Source organism: Notamacropus eugenii, chromosome 3, assembly GCF_028372415.1.
Source record: "Notamacropus eugenii isolate mMacEug1 chromosome 3, mMacEug1.pri_v2, whole genome shotgun sequence".
NCBI lineage: Eukaryota > Metazoa > Chordata > Mammalia > Diprotodontia > Macropodidae > Notamacropus > Notamacropus eugenii.
Genome location: NC_092874.1, coordinates 299,736,167 through 299,752,556, shown reverse-complemented (window position 1 = coordinate 299,752,556; position 16,390 = coordinate 299,736,167). Strand labels below are relative to the sequence as shown.

The window sequence follows — 16,390 nt, the reverse complement described above, 5'->3', positions numbered from 1 at the left end:
TTGTTTTGGACAGTAGTTTAAGGACCAAGGTGCCGCCTCTTTCAGCTTAGGGGGAGTAACAAGGATTAGAAATGTTGGCAGTTTCCAGGCCAGCACCACAATCTGGGAGGGGAGGTACTTTGTGCTGCCACTTTGTTCTGGTCCAGGGCTGGATACAGCAATCTTGGCCATTCTTAGTTTTAAATTTATGAAGAAATTCTCTTTGTAGCTTTGTAATAATGTTTGGCTTCAGTGCAAAAGATGATCCTAAGTTTAAAGAAAATACTTTCAGATGAACTTAAAGTTTGGAGAAGGGAAGATGGCCAAGGAGCGCCAGTAGAGGAAAAGTATCCTTTTTTTTTTTTATAGCTTGGAAACTGTGTGTTTTCTGATGGTCAAATTTCTGTAATGCACACTAAGAATTAAATGTGGATTAACCCATACATTTGAAGTTATTTCTTAGAAAATTCTTGAGTGTATATAATTGGCCATGAGTGGATGTATTGTAAATGTGATTAGATCTGGGTTCATCTGGGAAAGAGATTTAAAAAAAAAACTTTTTAAAAATGGTTTAGTTAGTGGCAGTCAGTTTTTTCCGCCATATACTTGTAGTATTATTGTTCAGCGGATACAGAATAATCGTTTCTGTTACTTCCTTGAAAACTGGCTATATTTTTTGCTGTTTTCATGATGTTTATGAGGTTTGAGTCTCTCTTAAGATAAGCACTGAGATAATTCTCTTTTGAAGTGTTCTAGAATTTCATATTGTATTCTGAAAGTTGAAAGAGAAACCTGATTTTCTGTCTCCTCTTACTTAAAGTCTCAGTATTTGTAACGAAATGGGAGGGGGAGGAAGAAAACATCCATACTTTGGGTGTGCTCTTAATTCTTTCATACAGAAGATTGGGGGAGGGAACAAAAAAGTTACACATTTCAGGAATCCAAACTAGAGACACTTCTAATTAGTTTTCATTTTCTTATATATAATTTTTGTTCTTTTATTCACATTTCTGTTTTCTTCCTCTCCTTTAAAAATCAGCGTCTTGGGGCTAATTGTACCTGGAGAAAAAGCAAGCCAAAGGTGACCTTCACTTTATTGTGTTGGTTGACAGTTGGAGTAACCTATGGAAGCGGAAGGCACCCAAACTGTTGTCTTCCACATTTTACTTTAGCATAGACAGTATTGGACAGTGGATAGATCCAGGAGGGAGAAGAGTTTGAAAGGCTCCAACATTGATTTATTTGTATTTTTTACACAATCTCTTTAAACTTAAGGTGGCAATTAAGTTAAGTTGGTTGTTAAGGATAAGCAAAAACTATAAAACTCAGTATGTGGTTGTTTTGGGGAAGACAGTTAAACTCAGACGACCTCGCAGATTGACAGAACTTTCTGGAGAGAGATCTGGTGGTATATGATGAGTTATAGAAGTAATAATACCTAGCCATCCGCTAGTCTCATCATTGAGACTATACACTGAAAACATTTCAAAGTATTTTCAAAATCTGTATGCAGGTGTTTATAGTAGTAGTGTTTATAATAGCAAAGTAATGGACACAGACTAAGTATCTATTAAATAACAAGAATGACTGAACAAATGGTTGTATAGTAATATAGTAGAATAGCATGATACAGTAATTAATGGCAACGGAAAATCTAAGAAGTAGAAGAACAGCGTCAGTGTTGGCTTTTATTCCGTGGCTTGCTGTGTAGTCACAGTTAATGTGAATGGAAAAAATGAATGATAATTAACATGCACATAGGGTTTACTATGTATATATGTGTATATATATATATATCCCAAGCACTGTGCTAAGTGCTTTATAATTATTATCTCGTTTGATCCTGTGAGGTAGGTAATAAGTTGATGTAGCTGTTTAGATGTTAATTTTAATCATGGTAGTAACTCACTTTTCTGCAGGGCCTTGTAGTTTACAAATCACTTCACAGCAGTCTTGTGAGATAGATACTACATATATTTTACAGAGGAGGAAACTGAGGCCCATAAAGGTATTTTAAATGAATATTTTAACAGTCTTGATGTTGAAAGTTGAATTCATAATAAACTGTCATAAAAAGGGAAAAGAAATTTCATATGAAATTCCCATGATCCAAAGGTGATTTTTGCCTTTGATTTCATTCCAGAATGTAACTGAATTCTGAGCCAAGCTTTTACCAATTCTTGTTGGCATTGGACCTGGTAATTGTAGTCTTACCTCTCGTCACTGGGGGGCAGAAGTGTGCACACAGGTAGTGTTTCTTTATTCAAAAGAGGGCAGTGGCGTGTGTACTTACTTGTACATCCTTCCACCACGTAGTATTACCTAATGTTTTACAACTGCATCCAACCACAGATCTACAGCTGAAGGAACCTTAGAGGGCCTCTAATTGAACCTCCTCATTTTATAGTTGAGAAAATGGAGGTGCAGAGATCTCGCCCAAGATCATGAAGGCAGTAAATGACAGACCTGGGGTCCCAGCTTAGGGCCTCAGGCTCAGAATCCATTGTTCTTTCAGTGATGTCACACTCCCTACTTCTGACCATGGGAAAATGTTTGTGTCCAGGAAACTGACAGTAACATTAAAGATGCCTTTTGCTTGAGGAAGAAATTTCAGCCATTTAGAAGCATAAGATTAGAAGTGGGAAGAAATTGCCTGCCATTTTACAGATAATAGTAGCTGGTATTTACACAGGGCTTCAAGGTTTGCCTTATAGTGTTTTGTTTTATGAATATTATCTCATTTGATCCTTACAACAACCCTGAGACATAAGTATTGCCATTCCCAATTTACAGATGAAGAAACAAACTCAGGAAGGTAAAGGGATTTGCACGAGCCAGCCCTTGCCTGCTTTTCCAGGCTTCTCTTGCTCCTGTCCACCTCCTCTGGGTCCTGTACTGGAAGGGTTTTGGCCTCCCTTCCTCCCTTCACCCCCTCCCTTCTCTGGCCTCCTCAGGCTCTGCCCCAGGCCTGCCCTCTTCAAGAAGTCCATTGGTCTCCTCCGCTTTTCAGTCACCTCCCAGTTACTCTGGGGATGTTGTATGTATAAATCCTTGTTGGCTTAGTGTCTCCCCATTAGGACATGATCTTCTTGAGGGCAGGAGCCTCGTTTTTGTTGTTTTTATCCCCACTATTTAGCACAATGACTGGCATGTAAAGCATGCAAGAAGTGATTGTTGACTAACATTACATGGGGAATAAAAAAGAACTGAGCTAAAATTTGAACTTGTGTCCTCTCACTCCAAATTCAGTTTTCCCCATTATGCTCGGGCTGTATAATTATTTTAAATGTGGATTCAGGGTGGACTGCTGGGTCCAGGAAAACTGGTTGGATTGTTTTTCTAGGCAGAAATGTGGTAAACCTATAACACACAGGCTGGAGAGTCAGGTAAGAGAACTGAACTCCTTGAGGGTAATACCCTTGTTCTGAAAAAAGCACTCGATGTAATGAGAAGTATACTGAGCAAAGGGCCCCTTCTGACTCTTCTAAGAAGTCTTATGCTTTTCATTTCAACAAATCTAATCAAATAATCAAAAACACTATTTCCCCACTCTCCTCCCCTTCCTTCCTCTTTCCCTCTCCCTCCCTTCCTTCCTTCATTTTTTCCTTCCTTTTTCTCTCCTTCCTCCCTCCCTACCTCTTTCTCTTCCTTTCTTTCCATCCCTTCATTTTTTTTCCCTTCCCCTTTTTTCCTTCCTCCTATACAAGGCTGGAAGCCACTCTTGGATCTGTTCCCAATACCAATTGCCTGGAAGTTTTAGCCTGTTGCTTTTCCAGCCTGGGCTGGTTCTCTCCTCCTTAAATCACCTGATATCCCTCTGGACACTCAGCTTTAGCACTACCACAATTCAGAACTATCTTCAGTTATCTCCCAGTCTCAGCCTTCCTGGCAGGGCTGCACCCCCATGCCTAACAAATCCCACTATTAGATTCCAAGGGGTATATCAAAATAAATAAAATTCCTACCTCTTCAAACTCACAGTTGAGTAGGGGAGTTAAAAACATTTACAAAAATAACAAAATAATATGAAACAGTATGGGCATAAGAGAAATTAGGAAATGGAGAGGTTTAAAAATATCTGTAAGCCATGCCAAATACCAAATGTTGAAGGGAAAGAAAGAACGGATGTTGAGAGGAAGAAACCAAAGCTTTCGGGACTAGAAAAAGAAGCCTGGGCCCCTCTACTCAGACTCAGTTGCTGGAAGTATGCAGCCCCTTGATATGATCCCCCCCAGTCATCCCTACTCTGTAGGCTTTAACCTCTCCTTACCTGCTGATTCCTTCCTTCCTGCATTTAATCAGGCCCAAGCTTCTCCTCCTCCTCAAAATAAGCTCCACTAGATCTTACCATCCTCTCATTCTGTCTTGTTATTTCTGTCCTACCCTTGTCAGCCCTGCTCCATGGAAAAGCTTGCCTCCACTTGCTGCCCCCTGTTTCCTCTGGTCTCGCTCAGTCCTCAGTCCTTTGCAGTCAGGCTTCTGCCTGCCTCCCCATTGATCTCTAAAATGCTGTGTCTGATGGTGTTTTCTCAGCTGGCCATTGGCCTTTAGGCTGCATTTGATACTGTTGACCACCCTCTCTTCTTAGATGCTTGTTTCTCTCTGAGTTTCCATGATACGACTCCCTCCTTGTTCTCCTACTCATCAGATTGCTCTTCAGTCTCATTTTCTGGCCTGTCACTCCTGTAACTGTGGATATGCCCCAGCTACTCTTCTGGGCCCTATCCTCAGTTGATCAGCTAGCGTTTATGAAATGCCTTATTTGTGCCAAGTACTGTGCTGAGTCCTGCTAGGCTCCCAAAGCTGCCATGTGGATTGCAGCTTTCAGACCATACCACATGTGTGCAAAGGCTTGAGCCCTTGTCGGTCAAGTCCCCTGTTAATACTCTCCCCTCTGTGCTCATTCTGAGGCCCTGTTCTCATTAGCTGGTTGGCTCCCCAGAGCATGGCCAGATGGGCTTCTCAGAGCTCTAGGAGTCACCGGAGAGCTTGCGGGTATTGTTTAGCATTATGAGCCTCCATCCAGTGATTCTCCCATATCAACTAACCAGTTACCACATCCTCACTATCATCTAACTTGTAATTACTGCCCCATTGTAATTTTACTACCATAATCAATTAGTTTTTACAAAGGAATAATTACTAAGAAGACATATCAAGACCCAATCTACAAAAATTTCCCCTGAGCTATACCAAACCAGGGTATACTTTTTCTGCTATTTAGTGAGCTCTCCCTTAAAATGATTACTTCTATGAGGTACGTTTCTGGTTGGGACCAAGTACCTCTTGGGTTTTCAGGACATGACGTCTAGGTTGCTGCATTGGATTCATTGCTGAAGTGGATCGAGCAGATTGATCCTTAGGGCTGATTACTGCCTGGTTTCAGTTGTAGCAGCTACAGGCAATCTCAGGTCTGGCCCCCATTTGCTGACTTTTACTACCTTTCAAAGTTGACAAGGTGGTAGCCTGGTCCATGCCACCTTTGATCCCTATTCATTCAAGATAAGGAAAAATTAAATAAAACAAATTTATCTATATGTCTATGGGTACATGGCAGCTAGATAAGGAAAAAGGCTGCTTGCAGGAGGCCATGAGCTGTGAGACCCTGCCAGTTTTGCTTTCTGCTCACAGATCCCTCCAGGTCTTGCTTTGTTCATCACTGGGAAAGGGATTTCAAACTTTTTGTCTCCATGTTCAGCCAAAAAGGTCTTCCTGTCACCATACAGTAAGCTCACAGGAAAGCATAATAACTGTGCATCTTCCAAAGAGGGAAAAGGGACCTTCCAGCATGCATCACTGTGCGTTGTGTGGATTGCAACAGGTGAGGCCTAGTGCAGGTGTCTGAAGGACTCAGAACCTGCATCAGTCCCTTGTCACCCATATGCGTGAGCTTGTACACACACATACACACGCACGCACGCACACACAATGTACTTATCTCCAGCCCCAGTCTCTTCCCTAAGCTTTACTTCTGTATCAACAATTACCTTTTGGATGTTTCATACCAGATATCCAGGAAACATCTCAACTCATCTTTACTAACCCGTTCATTCTTCCAACCTTATCCATTTCTGTCAAAGGCACTGCCATCCTTCTAGTCTCCCTGGTTTATTATCTTGGCATCATCTTTGACTCTTCCACCTTGTGCTCCCTCCTTCTGCACGTTCAGTTAGTCACCATCCACAGTGTTTCTTGTATTCAGTCCCTTCTCTCCATTTACCTTTAACTATTAACCTTTGGCCTAGGCTATTTCAGTAGCCTTCTAATTCGTCTCCCTGCCTCCAGTCTTTCCCTACTCCAGTCCATCCTACACAGTGCTTGCTGTCAAAGTCATGTGATTACCATACTCCTCTCCAGAGGCTTGCTATTGCCTCTGGGATAAAATAGTAACTCCTTTGTTTAGCTTTTAAAGCCTAATGCAGTCTGACCCCAATCTGTTTTTCCAGCCTTGTTGGATGTTACTGCCCCCTCCTACATTTTATCCATCCATCCAAACTGACTTTCTTTGTGTTCCTCACACACATTGCATTTCCTTTCTCCATCCCTAGAATGCATCTGCTCCTTACATTTGCCTCAGTTTACCCCCCTCATCCTTGAAGAGGAACATCGACATGAAACCCTTTCTTATCCCCCAAATACTAGTGACCTCTCTCCCAAACTACCTTAATTAATCCAAGGATACAAATTTAATCTGTGGTATTACTTTCTTTCCGCCCTTGTTGGGATAAGACTTAGGATATCCTATACAAAAAGAAACAGAGGAGATAAGAGGCAGTGGGAGCGATGATTAGCATTGTGAATGAAGAAGATAAAATAGCAGCAAGTCCAGGAATCAGATGTGGGAGACCATGGTGGAGAACGTTTGGGCAAGAGAAGGAGGCAGACACAGTGGTGTCTCCTGTACCAAAACTACATTTCTGTCTATTTCTCTCTGTATCGAGGTGGGGGGGAGCGGGAGGGGGAAGGAATGAGAGAGAGAGGAGAGAAGTTTAATATGACAATGACAGGAGACTTTAGTTATCTAGATCATCTATGGAGAGCAGAGCAAGTAATGCTTCTGAAACTGTCTCAATAATAATTTTACTTTCCTCGAAATGGAAGAACTAGAGAGGGAAATTCTATCCTGGACCTGATTCTCACCAAGGAGGGATTGGCTGGGTGAGCCATGAGAAAGGACTGACCAGTTCATCTTAGACTTTGTCATAGGCAAGGAGATGGAAGTTAGACCTTGTCTGATATGCCCTCTACATTTTTGGAGCACAGATTACAAAAGATTCAGGGAAAGACAAAGAACAGTACTGTGGCCTAAGATTCCAAGGAGAGTTTCCCGAGGAGGAACGGGAACCACTCCAGAATGAAATCCTTAAGACACCGCAGGGGAGCAGTGGGAAGATACTCTAGGAAAAGCATCGGGAATTCACCAGCCAGGTTCAGCACCAAAACAACATATGCAGGAGGTACAAGAAAGACCAGGGAACACAAAAATACCAAAGTACCACATAGTCCTTTCAAGCAATTGAGAAAAATGTGTTTAGTTTTTTATTTTTCTCTGGGCTCTGCTTCTGACACTCCCAGCTTCTTTCTCTAGCAGTCTTCTCACCCTGGAAGAACCTCCATTTTAAGAAAAGTGTCCAAGCTGGCCTGGTTGGCTCTTTCGCTCCTCTTTGAGCTGTACTTGTATGTAGACTAAGTTCTCCAAAACTTTCCTCCCAGTTTCTTCTGCTCCCCGGCATTCAGTGTTGTCTTCCCAGTTAAAATGTAAGCTTTTGGAGCACAAGGACTGTCTTTTTGATTGTTTGTGTTTATGTTCCCAACCCTGAGCACAGTCTGCTACATAGTAATCATTTGTTGACACCTTCCACCTGCCTGATTGGCTAAACAGAGAAGGGAAAGGTCATCCCCCAGAAGTTCATGGATATCTCCATTGTCCATCTCTATAAAGGTAAAGGGAATAGATTGTCCTGCGACAGTCGCTGGGGGGGGGGGGGTCTCTCTCTTAGTCGTTGCTGGCAAAATTCTTCCTAGAACTCTCCTTAATAGGCTGATCTTTCACCTGGAAGATGGTCATCTACCTGAGACCTTCAGAAAGGGCCAAGGAACAGTCAATGTGGTGTTTGCTGCCTGACAACTCCAGGAGAAATGCCAGGAGCAGAACAGAGGTCTGTACAGAACATTCGTAGATCTGACCAAGGCCTTTGACACTTTTAGTCATAATGGCTTATGAAAAATTATGTCAAAATTTGGTTGCCCAGAGAAGTTCATCAATATTGTACATCAATTTCATGATGGCATGTTTGCCTGGGTTCTGGATAGTGGACAATGCTCTTGTGCCTTCCCAGTCACCAGTGGGGTGAAACAGGGCTGTGTGCTTGCTCCCATGCTTTTTAGCCTGATGTTTTCAGCCACGTTGTCAAATGCTTTCAATTAGAATGAACACGTCGTCAAGGTCAACTACCCTACTGATGGTAAGTTCTTCAATTTGAAAAGGCTACAAGCCCAAGACCAAAGTGGAGGGAGTGTTGGTGCATGATTTTCTGTTTGCAGATGATTGTGCATTCAATGCAGCCTCTGAAGCTGAGATGCAACAAAGTATGGATCAGTTCTCTGCTGCCTGTGCTCATTTTGGCCTAATAATTAACACCAAGAAAATGCAAGGTGCTCCATCAACCACCACCACACCATCCATACCATCAGTTACAACAAATGGAGAAATTTTGAATGCTGTGGATAAGTTCACTTACCTTGGTAGTGTACTTTCCAGGGATATACACATGGACAATGAGGTTGATGCGTGCATTGCCAGAGGTAGCTCAGTGTTTGGGAGGCTCTGAAGAAAAGTTTGGGAGAAAAAAGGTATTAGACTGACTACCAAACAGAAAGTCTACAGAACCATTGTGCTAATCTCATTGTTATATGCCTGTGAAACATGGACAATCTACCAGTGCAATGCCAGGAAACTGAATCATTTCCATTTGAACTTTCTTAGGATGATTCTGAGGATCACCTGGCAGGATAAGGCACCAGACACTAAAGTCTTTGCTTGAGCTGAACTGCCAAGCATTCAAACTATGCTTCAGAGAACACATCTCCAATGGGCTAGCCATGTTGTTCAAATGCAAAATGTACACTTGCCAAAAGACTATTTTATGGAGAATTCACATGGTTGTCAGAAGAAGTGATACAAGGACACTTCCAGGGTCTCTCTCAAGAACTTTGGATTTGACTGTGCAGCATGGGAGACACTGGCACAGGACCGCCCAGCATGGCGTGCCCACATCAGAAAGGGTGCTGTGCTCTATGAGCAAAGCAGAATTGAGACAGCATAAAGTAAATGTAGGATGTGCAGATTTGGAGTATCCACCTCAAATATTCACATGGACTCTCTGTGCCCAGCCTGTGGTAGAGCATTCTGAACTCGTATTGGTCTGATCAGCCACAGTTAGACACATTGAAACTTGAATTTATCATGATGACATCATTTTGGTCCTCTTCGAGAATGAAGGACAACAACCAACCAAATGAGGGTCTATTCATTGAATGGGTCTATCTCACTCAAAGTGAGAATCTGATCAGACCTTAGCCTAAAATGGCCAGGGTCTCCCACTGCATCCTGGGCCATCTCCAGTCATCCTGATGAATATCTGGCCACTGGACCCAGATGCTTCTGGAGAAGAAAGTGAGGCTGGTGACCTTGCACAGCCCTGCCTCACTCAAATCAAAGTCAATTGCAAGTCATGTCATCATCTTGATGTCATGATCCTCTTTGAGAACAAAGGACAGACACAACAAAAAAGCAGCAGTAATAGCCTGTGAATTAAATTTGCATCCAGTTTGCATCTATAATTTATCCCATTTATTCTCCATGCTTTTTAATGTGTGTACTTCTGGAGCCATGGTTTTTATGACTGATTGCTTTCTTGTATTTGTTTCCTGTGAACTTCTGGTTATCTCTGTTGTTATTTCCCCTACATTGTAATTATTCTTTGTGATGTCCAGCTTGATTAAACAAATAAAATAGAAGAAAGCTTCTACCTGTACCTCACCTTTGTTCTTCTTTTCAGTTTAAAACCCTTCTGATTGGATTTGTAAGACTCCAGACAGATGTTCCATCTCTGTTCAGGAACCTGTTGTTCTTTTTTTTCTCTTCATATACAGTCATGTAAAACATTTACATATTAGTCAGTTTTTACAAGAAGACTTGAATAAAATAAAAAGAAAGAAAGTGAAAAATAGCATGCTTCAGTCTGTATTCAAACAATATCAGTTCTTTTTCTAGAGGTGGATAGTATACTTCATCATTGATCCTTTGGAGAATGGCAAAATCATTCATAATTCTTCATTGAGCAATGTTGTTATTACTGTGTATACAGTGTTCACTTGGTTCTGTTCACTTCACTCTGCATCAGTTCGTGCAAATCTTTCCAGACTTTCCTGAAATTATCCTGCTTGTTGTTTCTTATAGCACAGTAATATTCCATTACAATCATATACCACAATTTGTTGAGCCATTCCCCAATTGATGGGCATCCCTTCAGTTTCCAATTCTTAGCCACCACAAAAAGTGTTGCTATAAGTATTTTTATATAACTAGGTCCTTTCCCCTTTATTTTCATGTCTTTGTTACATAGACCTAGCAGTGGTGTTGCTGGATCAAAGGGCATAACAGTTTTATAAGCCTTTGGGCATAGTTCCATATTGCCCTTCAGAATGACTGAATGAGTTCACAACTCCACCAACAAAGTCCCAGTTTTTCCATGAACCCTTCAACATCCGTCATTTTCCTTTCTTGTCATTTTAGCCAACCTGATAGGTGTGAGGTAGTACCTCAGAGTTGTTTTAATTTGCATTTTTCTAATCATTAGTGATTCGGAGCATATTTTCATATGACTATAGATAGTTTGATTCCTTTGTCTAAAAACTGCCTGTTCATATCCTTTTACCATTTACCATTTGGGAAATGACTTGTGTATAAAGTAGACTCAGTTCTCTATATATTTGATAAATGAGGTCTTTATTAGAGATACTTGTTGCAAAAGTTTTCTCCCAATTTTCTGCTTTCCTTAAAGTTTTGATTGTACTGGTTTTGTCTGTTTAGAAACTTTTAAATTTTGTGTAATTAAAATGATCTGTTTTACATTTTGTAATGCTGTCTCTTTCTGGTCATAAATTCTTCCTTTATCCATAGATCTGACAGGTTTGCATGCTCTCGTAATTTTCTTATAGGAGCCTGTCATTCTTATATTTTAAACTGTGGTTCAGAAATCTAAATTTAAGTACCTTCTTTTTGACCAGCTACTTCTTTTCCTGGCTGTTTCTTATTCCTATTTCACAGGATCAGGTGGTATATATCAGATGCAATAATTTATGTGAAAATGTTTTGTTTAAAGTACCATGTAAATACATGATTGTTTTTCTTTCTAGGCTCTGTGCAGTACCTACTTCAGTTCTTTGTACATAATGGACATAACAGACAATTAATTTTCAACATCTTTACCATTTAGTCAAAGCTATGAGTAAAGGCCATTTACTGCCTTAACAGAAGATACAGGCTATGACAGGGTAGTCAATCACCCTACTTCACCACGAGATGGTTTTGGTTATTGGTTCAGTTAATCAAACTTGTGGTTACACATGTTTCTCAGGGTATGCTTAATGTATGACCTGAAGAACATTTAAATAATTTTCTTAATTTCTTTCTATTTTTGATTTTCTGGGTGTAGGATGACACTGATTGAAGATGTTGAGGTTTCTTGTCCAGCTCAGTAAAGAGGTTTAGATACATTGACAAATACCCAGCTGTGGCTGTTGGAGTTTGGAAATGTTCATGATCATGCCCTCTTCCTTTAGGCCCCAACCCTGTAAGCTCCACTGCGCTAGGAATACTTAGTGTAGATTGCCCCTGCCATTTCAGAATGTGGCACCTCTCACATGATATCTAAGCAGAAACTGGGTGTTGGCCAGCTCACTCATACTTTGTGTTTCTCTTCTTTCTTTTATAGATCTCATGTCCAACCAATCATCCAACTTTGCTGATTATGGCTTCTCAGTATCTACCACATTGGTTCTCTCCTCACTATCCCCACAGCTACCACTCTAGTCTATGCCCACCTGGACAATAAGTGCTTTCTCACTTGTGTCCCCCAGCCCCTCCAAACCAGGCCCCCCATGCTACTCATTTTATCTTTCTCAGCCATAGTCCTCTGCCCAAAATCCTTCAGTTGCTTCCTAGGGTTTCAAGACCTTTCATCATTAGACACCATTGAACTTCACCAGTCTAGTCATGTCCACTCCTCCCTTCCATGTCCTTGGTGCTCCAGGCAAAGTCAGCACTTCAACATCTCTCAGAGAGACATTCAGGAGTTTGTTGACCTGTGCCTTTGCTAATACTCTTTCTTATTCCTGGCAAGACTTGCCCCGCCCTTTTAAGTGCATCTTACACATCATCTCTCGCAGGAAGTTTTCCTGATACTCCCCATCCCCATGGTTTTCATTCCTTGGACTTCATAGCAGCTTATTGTTTGTAACTCTGACACATGAATGCCATTTTATCTTATGTTTCTATCATGTTCTCCTATGATTTTATACCATGAGCTCTATGAAGGCAATGATTGTCCTGTTTAAATTTTGTATCTTATCCTAGCATGCTGCTTTATGTACAGTAAGGTCTTAATGAATACTGGTTGAGTTTGTTGTTGACCCATAGTAGTTACAAAATATACTTGCCAAAGAGGGTTGCAAGTACAGTCTCTGCAATCGGATCATTTCCTGATGGCGAACAGTGTGTAGGGGGCCATCTCAGGTTGCCTTCCGGACAAGTTAATTGTAATTATAAGATATGTGTGTACACATGAGTTGTCTAACTATTTACATCAGGTGGTGGTGCCCTCATCTTGATGATATTGACTGTTGGGATAGCTTGGTTTTTATCCATCCTGTTGTCAAGGATGGATGAGAGGATTGCTTTGTATATTAAGGATATAAGGAAAGAAAAGAACTGAACTCACAGATGGAGAACCACTGATTCCCTTGATATGGCTTTCCTGAGTCTATCCTAGTGGATTCAGAGTGTGTGTATGTGCACGTGCATGCGGCCATGAAGCCCATGTGTACTCACAATTCAGGGGAAGTAACCAATACAATGGTGCATTGACACTTCCCCCCACCCCTCACCTTCATAGGTCAGCCAGATTACAGGCCAGTTTTAGGGGTATAGATTTATCTGTTAAGAACAACCTGTTCTGGGGATTTGGGTCAACCTGAGGTGTTGGGTCTGAGATAACTAAGGCTCCCCGTCCCTCCTAGAGGAGACTTTTAACTTATGAGACTCCACCAGCTTCAACGTAAATGCTCAGGCAACCTTAAAAGTTGGAAATTGGGACATGCAAGCATTTGTCTTCCTCCCTTGCCCACTTCCCTGGCCTTGGGCCATCTCAGAACCTATCTGGGAGGATCTGGTAGTGGCAGGCGTTGGCTCCATGGGATGTTCCCTACATACCTTGCTTTCTTTCTAGCTACTGGACTATTCATAGGACTTGGATGAGATAGGAACCATCAGTTCTCTTCCTTTTGAAAACTGGAGGACCACCAGATTTATTACAGTCTGGCCTGCCTCCGCCCTGTCATCCCTGCTACTGCCATCTTCACTTTTTATTACCTTAGGCTCTCTGGGTCTTGCTGTGTACCTCACTACTGTTCCCTTAGGACTGTGAGGTCTTTCCATTGTCATTGTAGTTGAACCTGGCCCTGCCCCACCCAACCACCATTAGAGAGTGAGCTTCTTGAGAGCAGGGACGACTGTCTTGCCTTTTCTGTTTGTGTCTTTAGCACAGGGCTTGTCACTTAGTAAAACTTAGTCATTTCCTATTCTGACCATATTTTTCATCCAAGAGATGAGAGAAAAGAGCAGATGGGGTGGTATTCACCTAGGTTTTCATGAGCTCTGGTGAATTTACTGAAGTGCAAAGGGAAGGTGGGTGTGAGAGGATTTTCAACCCTCCCCTTTCCTGTTGCCCTTTGGGTTTTTTGAATCTGACACTCTGTGCTTCCCTCCCCATCAGAGTCTCCCAAGCTATTTCTGTCGGTTTAATGATCCCCAGCTGTTGCTTTAGTTCTGGCTATTTTCATGCCCAGGAGTAGAAGGCGAGGAGGATGGGGGTTGGGGACACAGCCCTGTAAACAAGGCTAACTGGATTTCCCAAATAGCTAGCATGATAACCACTTTGTCTGCAAGGAATGATAGGGAATAATCATGATGCTTGAAAATGCAAGCCCAGAGGAGTAAAAGCTGACATAAATTTGAGGGGCATTTCTTTTACCAAGTTAGTGTACTCATGGGTGTGGCAGCCTCTGTCTCACTCTATAGTGCAAAGAAAGTGGTCACAACTGGCTTCGCATCATGTTTAGCATCGACTTTATGGCTGCCATGACTCCGCCCTCTGAGTGTTTGTGCCAGGCCAGGCCAAGAATGGTGGATGGTCTGGAAAGGGAAGCTCCACAGTGGGGGCCCCCAGGATGGAATGGCATTCTTACAAGTAATATGGAGGAATTTGTTGATTTCAGTTCTGGGTGGATTTGCGTAGACTTGTACTCTATTTGACTGTTGAGTGTTCTGTAAAATTGTGTGCAAAACCTCAGTAGTGAAATGTTCAAGTTGCATATTTAACCACACAAATGTCAGGAAATACAGTTGCTATGAGTTATAGGCCCCATAGCAACATGAGCTCCCTACATGACACATGCAGAGGGGTATTGTGGGGAGGGGAAAGACTGTTTAACGGATGTCTCAGTTCCCTGGCATTCATAGGATTCTTGTAGGGCGTTGAGAGGAGCAACCTTGGGGGTGAGGGGTGGGGCATTTTCCTTTGAGCATTTGGAGCTCTCCTCTGCCCCCTTCTCATTTTGCATCATCCACACAAGATTGTAGTCAGTGTAATCTCACAGACTTGTTTCCTGCTTAGGAAAGAAGATGGAAGCTTTGCTAATTGTTCTTATAGCTCTCTTAGAGAAAACGTGAACTGTAAAATCTTGACTGAATTTGGGGTAAAATTCACAGTTTTAAAATTGCTTCGAATTGAATGATAGTAAAGACTTTGTTTTTCTTTCACTCTACTTTAGAGTATCAAAGCGTCTGTTGAATCTGTTACATAGGAAGAATGGGAGAGCCTTTAGTTTGGAAAAGGAAGAAATAATTTTGGCCCAGATAGAAATAATGTGTGCTTTTTAACTGTTTTTAAATATTTCCAGTTTATTTGCCCCCTGCTCCTCTCCTTGCCACTCATCCTAAGACTCAAATAGCTTTGTATTGAAACAGCAGGGAAATGTTCAACCAGAAGAGCCAGTTTCCAAAATAATTATTTCATTATCCTTTCACTTACCACAAACACTGAAAAATATATAGCTTTTCAGAAACCTTGGAAGATATATAGGGAAGGCACCTTTAATCCTTGGAATACTTAGCTTCCAAAGTTCATCCTCTTTGAAAAAAATTAGATTTATATGATAAGACAAATCTGCCTTATTTGTCTCCCTTGTTCTTTTTTTTTTTCCAAATCTAGTGTGATGAAATACAGTAAGAATAAACTCTCTAATATAGTTAAAATTTTTTCCCTTTTTCCTTTGTTGCCTGGGGACCTGGCTAAATCTTTAAACCAGCTCATTTAGCACCTGCCATCAATTGAAAGCTCTGTACGATTTCAGCACTGACAATCTCAGGGAGAGAAAAGGAGGTAGAATTGGAGACTGGCATGGTTGGGCCTGATGAACGTGCAGGATGAATGTGGAGGGGAGAATGCTGTTCCTGCCTCCCTCCCCCCTGAGAGGGTCCTTCACGTGTTCATGCCAATCTGAGGAAATCAGATTCCCACTTTATCTTCCCCCCTCTCCCCCCCAATGCTGGCAAACAGTGGAAATGAACATTATCCTCAGGTCCTATATGAGGGGGGCAGTCGGAGCATTGTTTTTGAGTTAGTCACTGAGCAGACTTGTATCTTTGCATTAGCCCTGGTACTGTGTCTGGGGACCAGTGAAGCAGTGAACTGGATCGAGGAGGAAATGAGCTATTTGTAGAAATGCAGGAGGGCTGTAGGAAGCGTGCAGCCCTCTGTGTAAGAGGCTGTGCCGTAAGGGCACAGCCAGGACCTCTGCTGTCCGGCACCAAATGCATCACTTCAACCACATTGTAGTCAACATAAGACGGCCTTCTGAGGAGGGCCTGCCACAGGCCAGCCCCAGAGAATAGGAGGCCTCAAGAGCCTGCCCACCCACCCGCGAAGCACTGATCCCATTGGAATGTTTCTGCTCCTTTCAGAAAGTGAAAGGGAGAATTTACAAATTCTTAACTTTTGATGGATTTCCCCCTTACATTCATTCTCACGGTTTTCCTTAAAGATTCTTTCCTCTCTCTTTTGGAAAT

The 16,390-nt window shown here is 41.9% G+C and overlaps 1 protein-coding gene across 5 annotated transcripts in view; it reads left to right on the top strand.

Moving 5' to 3' along the window:
* Positions 1-16,390, top strand: part of MRTFA (myocardin related transcription factor A) — a 156,148-nt gene that overhangs the window by 67,183 nt on the left and 72,575 nt on the right. The gene's annotated exons all lie outside the window — the stretch shown is intronic.